Source organism: Rana temporaria, chromosome 2 (assembly GCF_905171775.1).
Source record: "Rana temporaria chromosome 2, aRanTem1.1, whole genome shotgun sequence".
NCBI classification, from domain to species: Eukaryota; Metazoa; Chordata; class Amphibia; order Anura; family Ranidae; genus Rana; species Rana temporaria.
Window position 1 is genome coordinate 107,021,438 of NC_053490.1, and position 13,611 is coordinate 107,035,048.

The 13,611-nt window shown below is 37.6% G+C and overlaps 1 long non-coding RNA gene across 1 annotated transcript; it reads left to right on the forward strand.

The window, feature by feature from the left end:
- The first annotated feature begins 1,466 nt into the window (after window positions 1-1,466).
- On the forward strand, window positions 1,467-9,634 carry LOC120929356. Its single transcript, XR_005747376.1, has 3 exons — window positions 1,467-1,681; window positions 9,029-9,198; window positions 9,595-9,634. It is a non-coding gene; the product is annotated as an uncharacterized LOC120929356 (long non-coding RNA).
- Window positions 9,635-13,611: the final 3,977 nt, after the last annotated feature.

Here is a 13,611-nt window from a genome sequence, read left to right on the forward strand (position 1 = left end):
GGAATTGAAGCTGTTATAGACTGGGATGCCATTAAAGTTAATGTGCGTGTAAAGGCAGGTGTCCTAATACTTTTGGCAATATAGTATATATAGTATATATACTGTATATTATTTTTATACTAAGTCCAGTCCATTGTTTGGACTTAGTACCTGCCGAAGGGTAATTCCAGCAGCCAATTAAAAGGAATTGGGATATTAAAGTTCTCCCCAGCACAAAATTAATAGTCAGCAGCTACACAAAGGGGGTTATTTACTAAAGGCAAATCCACTTTGCACTACAAGTGCAAACTACAAATGCAAAGTGCACTTGAAATTGCAAGGAAAGTGCACTTGGAAGTGCAGTCGCTGTAGATCCCAGGGGGGCAAGGAAAATAAAAAAAACAGCATTTTAGCTTGCACATGATTGGATGATAAAATCAGCAGAGCTTCCCCTCATTTCAGATCTACCCCTCAGATTTACAGCGCCTGCACTTACAAGTGCACTTTCAGTGCAATTTCAAGTGCACTTTGCACTTGTAGTTTGCACTTGTAGTGCAAAGTGAATTTGCCTTTAGTAAATAACCCCCATACTGTACACATACTGCAGCTGCTGACTTAATATTAGGACACTTACCTGTCCTGGAATCCGGCGATGTTGGTACCCCAGCCAATGTTTCCATTGGCTCTCAGGTGCTGCTGCCGCCATTCCCTATAGGGGCCAATTCACACCACATGCAGTCCAATGCGTATTTTTTTCTGCATGGAAAGTAGGTTATATGGTTTTCAATGGCATAATTCACACCAGTGCTTGCAGTTTCAGAAAAAAAGTAGAGCATGCTGCATTTTTCCTGCACTGGACTCTGTACTGGAACACTGTAAAGCACATCAAAAACGCACTAGAATGCACCTGAACGCACTGGAACACACATGTCCTTATCTTAGGTTAAGTAAAAAAGAGGAGGAAAATGCACTGGAATGCTTTAAAAACACACCAAACATGCATCAAAAACACGCATGCAGAAAAGCATCGGAAACGCATCCGCCGCAGCGAGATCTCTCGGAAGTGGGGACAGGTACCTGTCAAAAACAGGAACCTGCTCCCCTCCCCCGAAAGGTGGCAAATGTGGCAAAGTAGGGGGGGGGGGAGAGGCAAATAAGTGGAGCTTCCACTTTTGGGTGGAACTCCGCTTTAAATGTCATATCCCTGCCCAAGCTGCACTATTGTCATGGGCCAATACTAGGCTGGGCTGGAAGCTAGATATGTAAGTGATGAGAGCTGCATTGTTGTGTGTATATATATGCGTGTATGTGTATATATATATATATATATATATATATATATACAAATATACACACACATAGAGTATATCTGATATATATATATATATATATATATATACAAACACACACATACAGTATAGCAGAATAAAGATACAGTGTATATATATATATATATATATATATATATATAGAATGCCTCTCCCATCAATCTTCTAATATGTAAATCCTGCCCTGGGAAAAACTCTTCAAACAGAGAGACTTCAACCATAATACAGGAAGACAGGAAGTGAGCAGTGGGAACCAGAGGGGTGAACTTTCACCTCTCACTTCCTGTTTCTGGCAAGGCCTAGTCTGGAAAGGAAAGCATGGCATGGTGGAGACGCTCTCTGTATTCTCCTGAATGTATTCTCCTGGATGAAAGGTATGTCTTCTATCAAATAATATTAGAATTGTGAAAGTTTGGTGCATGAGTTAAGTTTTATTTGTCTGTTTCCTGCTGAATAGTTCTCATTCTGTGTGCATTCACCTTCCCAGTTACCATACAGCATATGCACATTAATGTAATATTATAAAGCTCCTCTTCCACAGCATGTCACCCTGTTGCATATAATATGTATGGCTTCCATGTTATATCCAGTAACTGTGTAGCATACTTTCAGTGCACATTTCTGCATATAATATTATATGGCTTCCATTCTATATCCACTCATCATGCAGCATAGGGGTTGATTTACTGAAGGCAAATCCATTTTGCATCACAAGTGCACTTGGAAATGCAGTCGCTGCAGATCTGAGGGGAAGATCTGAAATGAGGGGAAGCTCTGCTGATTTTATCATCCAGTCATGTACAAGCAAAATTTTTTTTTTCTTAGCATGTCCCCTTCAGATCTACAGCGACTGCACTTCCAAGTGCACTTGTAGTGCAAAGTGGATTTGCCTTTAGTAAATATACCCCATAATGTCAGGGCACAGTGCTACCAATGTTTTATGTCTCCCTCTCCTTTTGCATATTATCTGCCCTGCTACTAGGTGCCAATAGATATGGATTTTTCCATACAGATACCAATTATGGGCCACCTTTCAGGCTGATAACAATATGAGGTACTGATATTCTGTTTACATCCAGCTGCCCCAGAAGTAGCCTGATATCAGTTGACACCTAGGCCTTTTTTTGTATTCTAACAGCCACTGACCACTGTCAGAATACAGCAAAAAAGAGCAGATAGCTGGGGAACCAATAGCCAGGTTGCTATTGACTATTTTAATTTGGAGAGGATTTGAAGGAGAACATTCTTCTTCAGGTCTTCCTCTGCTGATTGACAACAGGCAGTGGGAGGGGGTGCAATAATCAGCCTAATTTTAAAATTGAAACAGCCAATGGCAGTCTGGCTATGGTTCCCCCACTACCTGCTGTTTACATTCAGCTGCCATCAAATAAATTGTGCAGAAGGAGGTTAGTGGTGTCTGTGGTGTGTGTGTGTGGGGGGGGGGGGGTGTGGAGGTGGAAAGCTAGCTATTTTTTTGGGGGGGATTCTGACAGATGGGCCGCCAGCCGCTGTCAAAGCCCCTGACCAAGACTGACAACTGGTGAATGGAAAACCGGAATAAGCACTTGGAAGAAGAAAACGACAACTGAGACAACTTGCCTTTGGTAAGCGGACAACTTAATTAAGGTGGTGGGCACCTTCTGTTTTTTTATATCACCACATTCAACTGGCACTGTATCTGCAGGGCCGCCATCAGGGGGGCACAGGTAGTACACCTGTAAGGGGCCCGGAGGTCCACAGGGCCCCAGATGGCAACCCCCCCTTTTTTTTATAAAAAATATATATATATTTTTTAATATATTTTTATTTTATTTTTTATTAAAGGGACAATTTTTTTAGGGGTCCGGAGGTTCCCAGGGGCCCGGAGGCCCACAGGGTCCCAGATGGCAACCCCCCTTTTTTTAATTTATTTTTTATAAAAAAATATATATTTTTTTTAATATATATTTTTTTTTTATTAAAGGGACAATTTTTTTTTAGGGGTCCGGAGGCCCACAGGGCCCCAGATGGCAACCCCCCTTTTTTTTTATTTTTTTTATAAAAAAAATATATATTTTTTTTAATATATTTTTATTTTATTTTTTATTAGGGGTCGGGAGGTTCCCAGGGGCCCGGAGGCCCACAGGGCCCTAGTTGGCAACCCCCCCTTTTTTTATATATTTTTTAATATATTTTTATTTTATTTTTTATTAAAGGGCCACATTTTTTTTAGGGGTCTGGAGGTTCCCAGGGGCCCGGAGGCCCACAGGGCCCCAGATAACAACCCCCTTTTTTTATTTTTTTTTATAAAAAATATATATATTTTAATATATTTTTATTTTATTTTTTATTAAAGGGCCAATTTTCTTTTTTTTTTAGGGGTCCGGAGGCCCACAGGGCCCCAGATAACAACCCCCCTTTTTTTTATTTATTTTTTATAAAAAAATATATATATATTTTTATTTTATTTTTTATTAAAGGGACAATTGTTTTATTTTTTTAGGGGCCCGGAGATCCACAGGGCCCCAGATGGCAACCCCCTTTTTTTTTATTTATTTTTTATAAAAAAAATATATATTTTTTTAATATATTTTTATTTTATTTTTTATTAAAGGGCCAATTTTTTTTTTTTTTAGGGGTTCGGAGGTTCCCAGGGCCCGGAGGCCCACAGGGCCCCAGATAACAACCCCCCTTTTTTTTTTTTTATAAAAAATATATATATATATATTTTTATTTTATTTTTTATTAAAGGGCCAATTTTTTTTCTTTTAGGGGCCCGGAGATCCACAGGGCCCCAGATGGCAACCCCCCCTTTTTTTATTTATTTTTTATAAAAAAAATATATATTTTTTTTAATATATTTTTATTTTATTTTTTATTAAAGGGCCACATTTTTTTTTTAGGGGTCCGGAGTTTACAAGGGCCCGGAGGCCCACAGGGCCCCAGATGGCAACCCCCCTTTTTTTTATTTATTTTTTATAAAAAATATATATATTTTTTAAAATATTTTTATTTTATTTTTTATTAAAGGGCCAATTATTATTTTTTTAGGGGTCCAGTGGTTCCCAGGGGCCCAGAGGCCCACATGGCCCCAGATGGCAACGCCCTTTATTTATTTATTTTTTATAAAAAAATATATATTTTTTTAATATATTTGTATTTTATTTTTTATTAAAGGGCCAATTTTTTTTTTTAGGGGCCCGGAGATCCCCAGGACCCTGGATGACAACCCCCCTTTTTTATGGGGACCACCCGGCCCCTCACAGGTTGGGGTGGGGGGGTTTCGGGTAAAAATGAATGTAAAAAGAGCCATGAAGCAGAGTGACCCCTGCTGGAAGAAAAGCAAAAAGCCTACAGGACCTGGTGGATTCCTTAAGGAGGTCAACAGCCGCAAGCGAACCGTCTCCTATTCCAAGTACTCACCCCAGGCTACCGAGCTTAGCTTCCGTGTACAGATCGAGAACGGGCGTATTCAGGGCGTTTTACCCGTAGGCAGATATTAAGTTTGCTCTCAGCCCTATTTATAGCAGGTGAAAATTTGTTACAGTCAACTTATGGAGAGAACATTTTTTTTTTTTTTTTTTCGCTGTCATTGCAGGCGATATCTACTAAACTATTGCTGGTTTTACTCTCCCCCCCTCCCAGAATCATTGTTTTATTATTTATTACTAAGAAAAGATAAAAATTCAAGGAATGAAAGTGTTTTCCTGAAATATGCAAATTTACAATAAACAAGCAACATGATTGGATAATACAGACTCCTCCCCCTATAGATATGGTAACTCCTCCCACAGTTTTTACACTACATAGACAAGTAATATTTAAACTGCGACTGTGCCTTCAATTTTAATATTTCAGAGACATACTATACATCAAAATGTAGGTCTGGGTCTTGTGATTCACACAATATAAAGATATTCGCTGTACGATTTATAGTTTTTAAAATACTGCCTGAAGAAGGACAAGTATTCAAAAAAAAAGCCAGAATTTCTGGTCTCTGCTCAGAGGCTGCATATCAACAAACATTGGTTTCCTAGGAAACGCTGAGGTGAATAACTTCTCACACACAGCTGTGAAGTGAATTTTTAGCTCCTCCCACACAAGGCTGAAGGGTTTACATCTCCAGGGGCAATGTCTCCAGTCAGGAGTATTGGTGGAGGCAAGAACACGTCACACAATTTCCCCAGAAATTCTATCTTTTCTAGTTGATATCTCAATTGCTGGGCTTTTTTTTGTCTGGAGGTAGGGTAAGACTTTTACTGAAAGAACAAAAATGGGATTGGAATTGCAGATTGCTAATTTACTAGGGTTTGTTTATTCTTCTGTTTTACTATGTGTATATAATTTAATGTGTATTTTTTTATTTTATTTAAATATTCTATATTAAAGCTTTTCCATTTGTAAGACATTTAAAACATTTCAACAACATATTTCAAAAGTAAAGTTTTTCTTATATATATCTTACATTTTTGTGTATTTTTATATAAATACATTATTATTGGTAGCTGCCTTTAATTTGGATTGCTTCTTAAAATACACATTTACAGTATATCCCGAATTACAAGTGTGTCGCCGTGGAGATGAACCGTTACATGGAGATGAACCTACATGACTCATCTGGTCTACACCCTACTCTGCAGGGCGGCCATCAGGGGGGTACAGGCAGTACACCTGTAAGTGGCCCGGAGGCCCACAGGGCCCCAGATGGCAACCCCCCTTTTTTTTATTTATTTTTTATAAAAAAATATATATTTTTTTTAATATATTTTTATTTTATTAACCACTTAATACCCGCACGCCGTCATATGACGTCCAAACGGGGACCTGTTATCCCGGGTGGACGTCATAAGACGTCTTGGGCTTTGCGGGGGGATATCTCAATGATGCCTGCACCCAGAGGCATCATTGAGATATAATTTTTTAGCGGCGGCGATCCTGCGCACCGTAAGAACGATCATAGCGGCGGTTCTGCCGCTAGATCGTTCTTACAGGCGGCGGGAGGGGACATCCCGCCGCCATCCGGTGCTTCTCCGGACTCTCCCGTCCCATCGGGGGCCCGGAGAGATGATCGCCGTCCGCCGGATGTTTGCCATAGAGATGACTGGTGACCAATTCGGAGGCCCGGGCGCGATGTGAAGACATCACGCCCGGGTCCCCGTAAGTAAACAAACCGCAATTGCGGCTAGTTTGAATGAGATCTGTGAATTTTTTTTCACGATCTCATTCTTTCCAGCCTGGAGGAGAGATGTGGGGTCTCTCCTTAAAGAGGACCTGTCACACACATTTCCTATTACAAGGGATGTTTACATTCCTTGTAATAGGAATAAAAGCGATTGAAAAAAAAAATGTAAAAAAAAAGTGTAAAAAATAAATAAGTAAAATAAAAAATTAATAATAATAATAAAAAAATTTAAATGCCCCTGTCCCTGGTAGCTTGCGCTCAGAAGCGTACGCACACGTAAGTCCCGCCCACGTATGTAAACGTCGTTCAAACCACACATGTGAGGTGTCGCCGCGTGCGTTAGAGCGTGTGCAACAATTCTAGCCTAGACCTCCTCTGTAACTCTAAACTGGTAACCTGTAAAAATGTTAAAGTGTCGCCTATGGAGATTTTTAAGTAGATTTTTAAGTAACAAAGTTTGGCGCCATTCCATGAGTGTACGTAAAAAATTGGGCTAACGTTACTGTTTTGTTATTTTTTAATTTATGAAACCATTTTTTTACAAAAAAAAGCCGTTTGAAAAATTATTGCGCAAATACGGTGCAAGATAAAAAGTTGCAATGACCGCCATTTTATTCCCTAGGGTGTCTGCTAAAAAAACATATATAATGTTTGGGGGTTCTGAGTAATTTTCTAGCAAAAGAATGATGATTTGTATATGTAGGAGAGAAGTGCCAGAATAGGCCCGGGAAGAAGGTGGGTTTTAAAGCCCGGTATTGAAGTGGTTAAAGGGCCAATTTTTTTTTTTGGATTTCAGAGGTCCCCAGGGCCCTGAATGACAACCCCCCTTTTTTATAAAAAAAAAAAATGTTATATATTTTTTTATTTCTTTTATTTTTATTATATATATATATTATATTATTATTATTATTATTATTATTATTAATAAAAAAATGTGTGTGTATATATATATATATATATATATATATATATATATATATGTATTTTATTAAAGGGCCCAGAGGTCCCCAGGGCCCCAGATGGCAACCCCCCTTTTTAAAAATAAATACATTTAAATATATATTTTTTATATATATTTTTTTCTTTTTTTCTTTTTATTAAAGGGCCCAGCGAGAGGTCCCCAGGGCCCCGGATGGCTACCCCCTTTTTTATATATATTTTTCTTTATTTCTTATTTTTTTGTAAAGGGCCCCCCCCACTTCTCAATTCGTTGCAGCCTCCCTGCTTCTCAATCTTAGGCGGCAGCACCCCCCCCCCCCCGGTTCTGTTCTCCAGGGGGCCCATGCCTGAAGCTGTGTAAGGGGCCCCATAATTCCTGATGGCGGCCCTGTGTATCTGATCATCATATCTGCATCATCCTTCATTATTCATTTGGTCATCAGTGTTTGAGTTTTGTGGTGATATCATTAAGAACTTTTGATGTTTGGTTTGCCAATTGTGTGCTGTTGGCATACAATTTTGGGATCACCGATTTGGCGTATTAACCTCTCATTGTTTATACATATAATTGGACATTCATTTTGTGAATTTATATACAAATTTTTCCTTGCACTCTGATTTTTTGTTTTGGTTAATTATTGTGCACTGTTTTTGGCATATCAGCCCCTGGATGCCAATCTTTCAATGTGACTTGGTATTGGTGACATTTTTTAATTTCAATTGAATTTTTTATATTGGCGCAGTCTTTTCATTTTTTATCTATTTATTGTGTGTTATTCCACCAGTACTGCTGCCTTTGTTATTTTATATTTTTTTTATCTTTATTTTCTGTTTGACCAATCATTTGCCCTTTCATTCTACAGTGTTTTAAGGCAGAGTTAGGCAACCTTAGAGAGGTGGAGATCTACCTGAACAACATGGGAGAAGTCAAAGATCACAGGGCACAGTGTCCTCCAATGTTGCCTCCCCACACCTGACTAAAACCTATAATTGCCGTACTACCGCACTGCAATCACGTGCCTTTCACTGCAATTATTGGTGTAAACATTTTGCCTCCTCACCACCTTGCAGAATTTCTCAGAGGCGCATTGGAGCATTGCATACCGCACTTGTGAATGAGCCCTTAGTTGCATTTGGCAATAGCACTTTTAAGGCTCATTCACATGTGAATTTGGGGGTGGTAAAACCCTGCCCCCAATCCCTACCCCCTTTAGCTGCTAAGTGGGAGGAGGTCAGGGTGCCATAGGAGGTGGATGCTTGAGAGTTACTACTAGCTCTCAAGCAACCTGAAACAACAGTACCAATGGGGATAGTTGGGTAACTGGGAGTTTACTGTACTATTCATTATAGTATCAGTGAGTGCACTGAGGTAACTACATACTATATACACAAGTAGGATTTTTGTTTTGTGGAACATCCTTACTTTTACCTTGGGAGAAACCCTCCTGGAATATTTTTGATCTAGTGGTAGGGGGGGGGGGGAGTCAGCAGCAGACTGGAGGAAACCCTCTAATCATGTAAAAGTAAATTTTTTCCACAAGTCATCAATTTCTAACAAATGAAATGAATGGCTATAGTGAGGCCATTATGTTACTTAAAAAGTTTTTATGCATTTCCATAGATTTGCCTGGCGTAATGGATACTTTGAAAACAACAAGAGCGCAGCTAATAGCACTGAAGAATGATGGTGGAAGTTCATCCTGTGTGGGTGCATCGTGTGCATCACCTTCTGTCCTGTCTGAAGAGTTGAACTCATCTCCTTGTCAAGTGTCGTACTCAAGGCCTAAACAGGTATGTTTTCTTTTGGTACCGAAACATTAAAACTTTGTCTTTTTTTAATATCAAACATGTTCTACTCCTATTTACCTGCTCTGTGTAAGGGTTTTTGTACAGAGCAGCTCAGATCCTTCTCTTCTCAGGTCCCATGCCAGGGCTCCTGAATCAGAGCTCTGTGTGTCCAATCACACACTGAGCCTTGCCTTGGCCCCATCTCCTAATTGGCTCACTGGCTGTGATTGACAAACTGTACTTTTTCCCTTTTTAAAAAAAAAACGCCTAAAAAGTGCTCAAAAACACTGCAAAACCGCTGGAGCTTTAGCAGCGCTGCAGTGTGAAAAGGGTCTTATATGGCTTTTGATTCACAGGGAAAATCTAATAAGTCTAATATTTTCTATTTACTTTTTAAAGCTGCTACTTTGGCAAAGTTTCCTGGGACTTCATAAGGTGTGATCAGTGACGCTGTTACGAGAAAAATTGCGGCGTTGAAATATCACCTGAAGGGAAACATCAGGAACCTCAGCAGAATACCACAAACTTCTATGTCATTAATGTCATTTACCACAGTTAACACCACTTTCTATTCCCTGTGTTGTAGTTTTTGTATATTTACATGATAATAAAGTTGTGTGTATTGTACTGTGTTATTGTTTTTTTTTTCAAATGTTTGCTGGTTTTATAGGCCTACAATATATAAAATACAATATTTAAATACACAGCATTTCAAAATGTAATAGGAATGTATTTTTTTAAATTTTGCATTCAGAAGTACATTTACATTTATATTTAAAATATATTTTAAAAAAACATTGTTAATATATTTTTCCCAAATATATTGCCATATATTTGAAATGCTACAATTTTGGCCATATTCAATATATTTCAAAAATATGTGAATATATTTTGGAATGCATTGTGAAATATGTTGCAAATATATTCATAAATATATGTTAAATGCACTTCTGAATGCATTTAGCAATATATTTTTGCAGCCATAAATATATTGCAAAGTGCATTTTGGAATGCATTGTGAATGTATTCAGAAATATATGTAAAATGTATTTCTGAATGCATTTAGCAACATATTTCTGAATATATTCACAATGCATTCCAAAATGCACATTTCAATATATTTATGGTTGCATAAATATATTGCTAAATGCATTCAGAAGTACATTTAACATATATTTATGAATATATTTGCAACATTGCATTTCGAAATATATTCACAAATATATTGAAATATATTTTTGAAATATATTGAATCTGGCCAAAATTTTAGCATTTCAAATATATGGCAATATATTTGAGAAAAATATATTAAGAATGTTTTATTAAAATATATTTAAAATATATTTTTCTTCCACATGGGAACACTGCAGATATAGGTGCCCAGCTAAAATTTCATGAATGGAGTTTACATCCATTTTAAAATTACTATTCGCAAGTCTTAGTTCATTTTAAACTCAATCTACAATTGCCCTATATAGTCCAATTTTAACAGAATGTTCTGTAAATCGAAAAACATTTATTTATTTTTATATATTTATTTTTCATGGTTTTTTTTTCCACTTGAAATATTGGGAATTTTACCACTTTAGGTCTCATCAGGATACAGTCATTTCTTTACACACTTGTTCTACCATGGATATACTTCTTTGACAGTTCAAAAATACAAAATTTCTCTGAGTCTGGTTGTGTATTCCAAAAATATAACACATGTGGTGTATTCCTAATGCAAACATATTAAAGATTTTTTTTAATAAAAATCTAAATGTATGCTTTAATTGTACATTCGTAACAAAGAACACAAAGATAAGCTGCAAAAAAATAAAAATATATATCCAATCAGCATAATTAGATAACAAAAGACGGGCTGCTAAAGCAAGATAAGTAAGATAAATCATAAAAATGCTGTTTTAATAGCCAAAAAAAAGGTGTTATGTACCACATGGGGATAACATTTACAAATGACCCAAAAGCAATTAGATGATAACTGTACACAGAGAACTTGGGCCACATAGCTTCCACCCACATATACACAGAGAGCTCAGCTCAGTTAGTTTCAAACCATATTTAAACCACTGCGTTAATAACAGGCATGTTACTTAGTTGACTGATGTGAGTAAATGCAGTTTCCAAAAATGGTTTGCAAGGTTTTGTCCAGCAAGCATGGACCTGTATATCTAAAAGTTAAAAATATATTTAAGGGGTATATAAGGCACAACATTTTGCAAAGTATGATAGAAGAGAATACCATTTAACAAATTTCCAGTATGGGTTTATAAAAGAAAAAAAAATAAGCAGGAGCATGAAGCCTTTGACATATTGAGGCTGATTTACTAAAGGGTTTGACAATTGCATGAAGATTCACAAAATGTATTGGTTGATTTACTAAAACTGGAGAATACAAAATCTGGTACAGCTCTGCACAGAAACCAGTCAGCTTATTTTTTTGCCAAACACTAATTGAACAAAATGGAAAGGTCTCCCGGTGGGGTTTTTTAGCGGCATGATGTACTGAATTTAAGAAATTATTTTTAAGTGTTAAAATTCAATCTTTACTTGGTTTATACAATACAGTAAAAATACAACATAGTTGGATCATTAAAAAAAAAAAAATATTATATAAACCAAGTAAAGATTGAATTGTAACACTTAAAAATTATTTCTTAAATTCAGTACATCATGCTGCTAAAAGACCCAACAGGGGGACCTTTCCATTTTGTTTTTGCACTTTTGGGGTGTGCGGCCCTTGGACTCTATATATGCGTTTTTTCCCTTTAATATTCAATTTTTGGGAGGTTAAACCCCCCTCCCCCATTTAACGCATGAGAGCCAGATATGAGCTATGTGATAGTCTATTATTGAGTGGTTTAGCAGTCATTATTCTGCCCACAGTGATGTCCACCGTTTCGGATTATACCTATGGTGGAGTTTGAGACGGGCTCTTTAGGATCTCACTTTGTTTTTGTTATGAGTATATAGATTTATATAACTTTGGTATATGGGTTACTACCTACTTGGGCACCCATAGGCACTATTTTGTATGTTCCCCTTCCGAAAGGATTGTCCAAGTTATCTATCCAAAAACATAAATTTTTGGTCTAAACTTGCCATAACATTATGCAGTACTCTAACCCCTATATATAGCCATTAAAAACGATTGCGCGTGGGTTTCAGAGCATTTTTCGGGTTCTGAAAAACGGGCAAAAATAATTCGAACATGCTCTATTTTTTAACAATGTTAAAATGTTTTTTAACAATGTTTTTAAAGGGGTGGTTCACCCTAAAAACTACTTTTTTTTACTACACTGGCCCCCCACATTACAATACGATTAAGGCTACTATTTTTTTTTTTATGCTGTACATACCTTTGTACAGCATATTCACCCGTGGCATCCGGCTTGCGAGTCCCGCGGGAGTGGGTGTTCCTAACATGTCTGTGATTGACGTTTTGACCAAAAACGAGCTCCCCCCGTCGCGTAAGCCGCGTCACGATTGGCGAAAGGAGCCGAACGGCCATGCGCATGCGCAGTATAGCGCCGACTCGCCGTTCGGCTCCTTTTGCCAACCGTGACGCGGCTTACGCGACGGGGGGGAGCTCGGTTTTGGTCAAAACTTCAATCACAGATTGCCACGGGTGAATATGCTGTACAAAGGTATGTACAGCATCAAAAAAAAAATAATAGCCTTAATCGTATTGTAATGTGGGGGGCCAGTGTAATAAAAAAAAGTAGTTTTTAGGGTGAACCACCCCTTTAACGTTGTCGTTTTTTGGGTTGTAAAAAATGGTCGTGTGTGGGCTTTAACGACGTGAAACATCTGCGCATGCTCAGAAGCAAGCTATGAGACGGGAGTGCTCATTCGTAATGGAGTAAGCACATTCATCACGCTGTAACAGACAGAAAAGCGTGAATCGTCTTTTACTAACACGAAATCAGCTAAAGCAGCCCAAATGGTGGCGTCATCTGAATGGAACTTCCCTTTTATAGTGCCGACGTACGTGTTGTACGTCACCACGCTTTGCTAGAGCTTTTTTTTTCATGATCGTGTGTAGGCAAGGCCGTTTTAATGAAAGAAAAACGTCATTTTTTACAACGCAAAAAAGGTTGTGTGTACGCGGCATTAGGGTTTACAACCACTTAAATGGCTATCATACACAGACAGCTGCACCAGATATTGCCCTCTCCAAGTTTAGTAAATCAACTCCATTGAAATATATATATATATATATATATATATATATATATATATATATATATATACAGGGAGTGCAGAATTATTAGGCAAGTTGTATTTTTGAGGATTAATTTTATTATTGAACAACAACCATGTTCTCAATGAACCCAAAAAACTCATTAATATCAAAGCTGAATATTTTTGGAAGTAGTTTTTAGTTTGTTTTTAGTGTTAGCTATTTTAGGG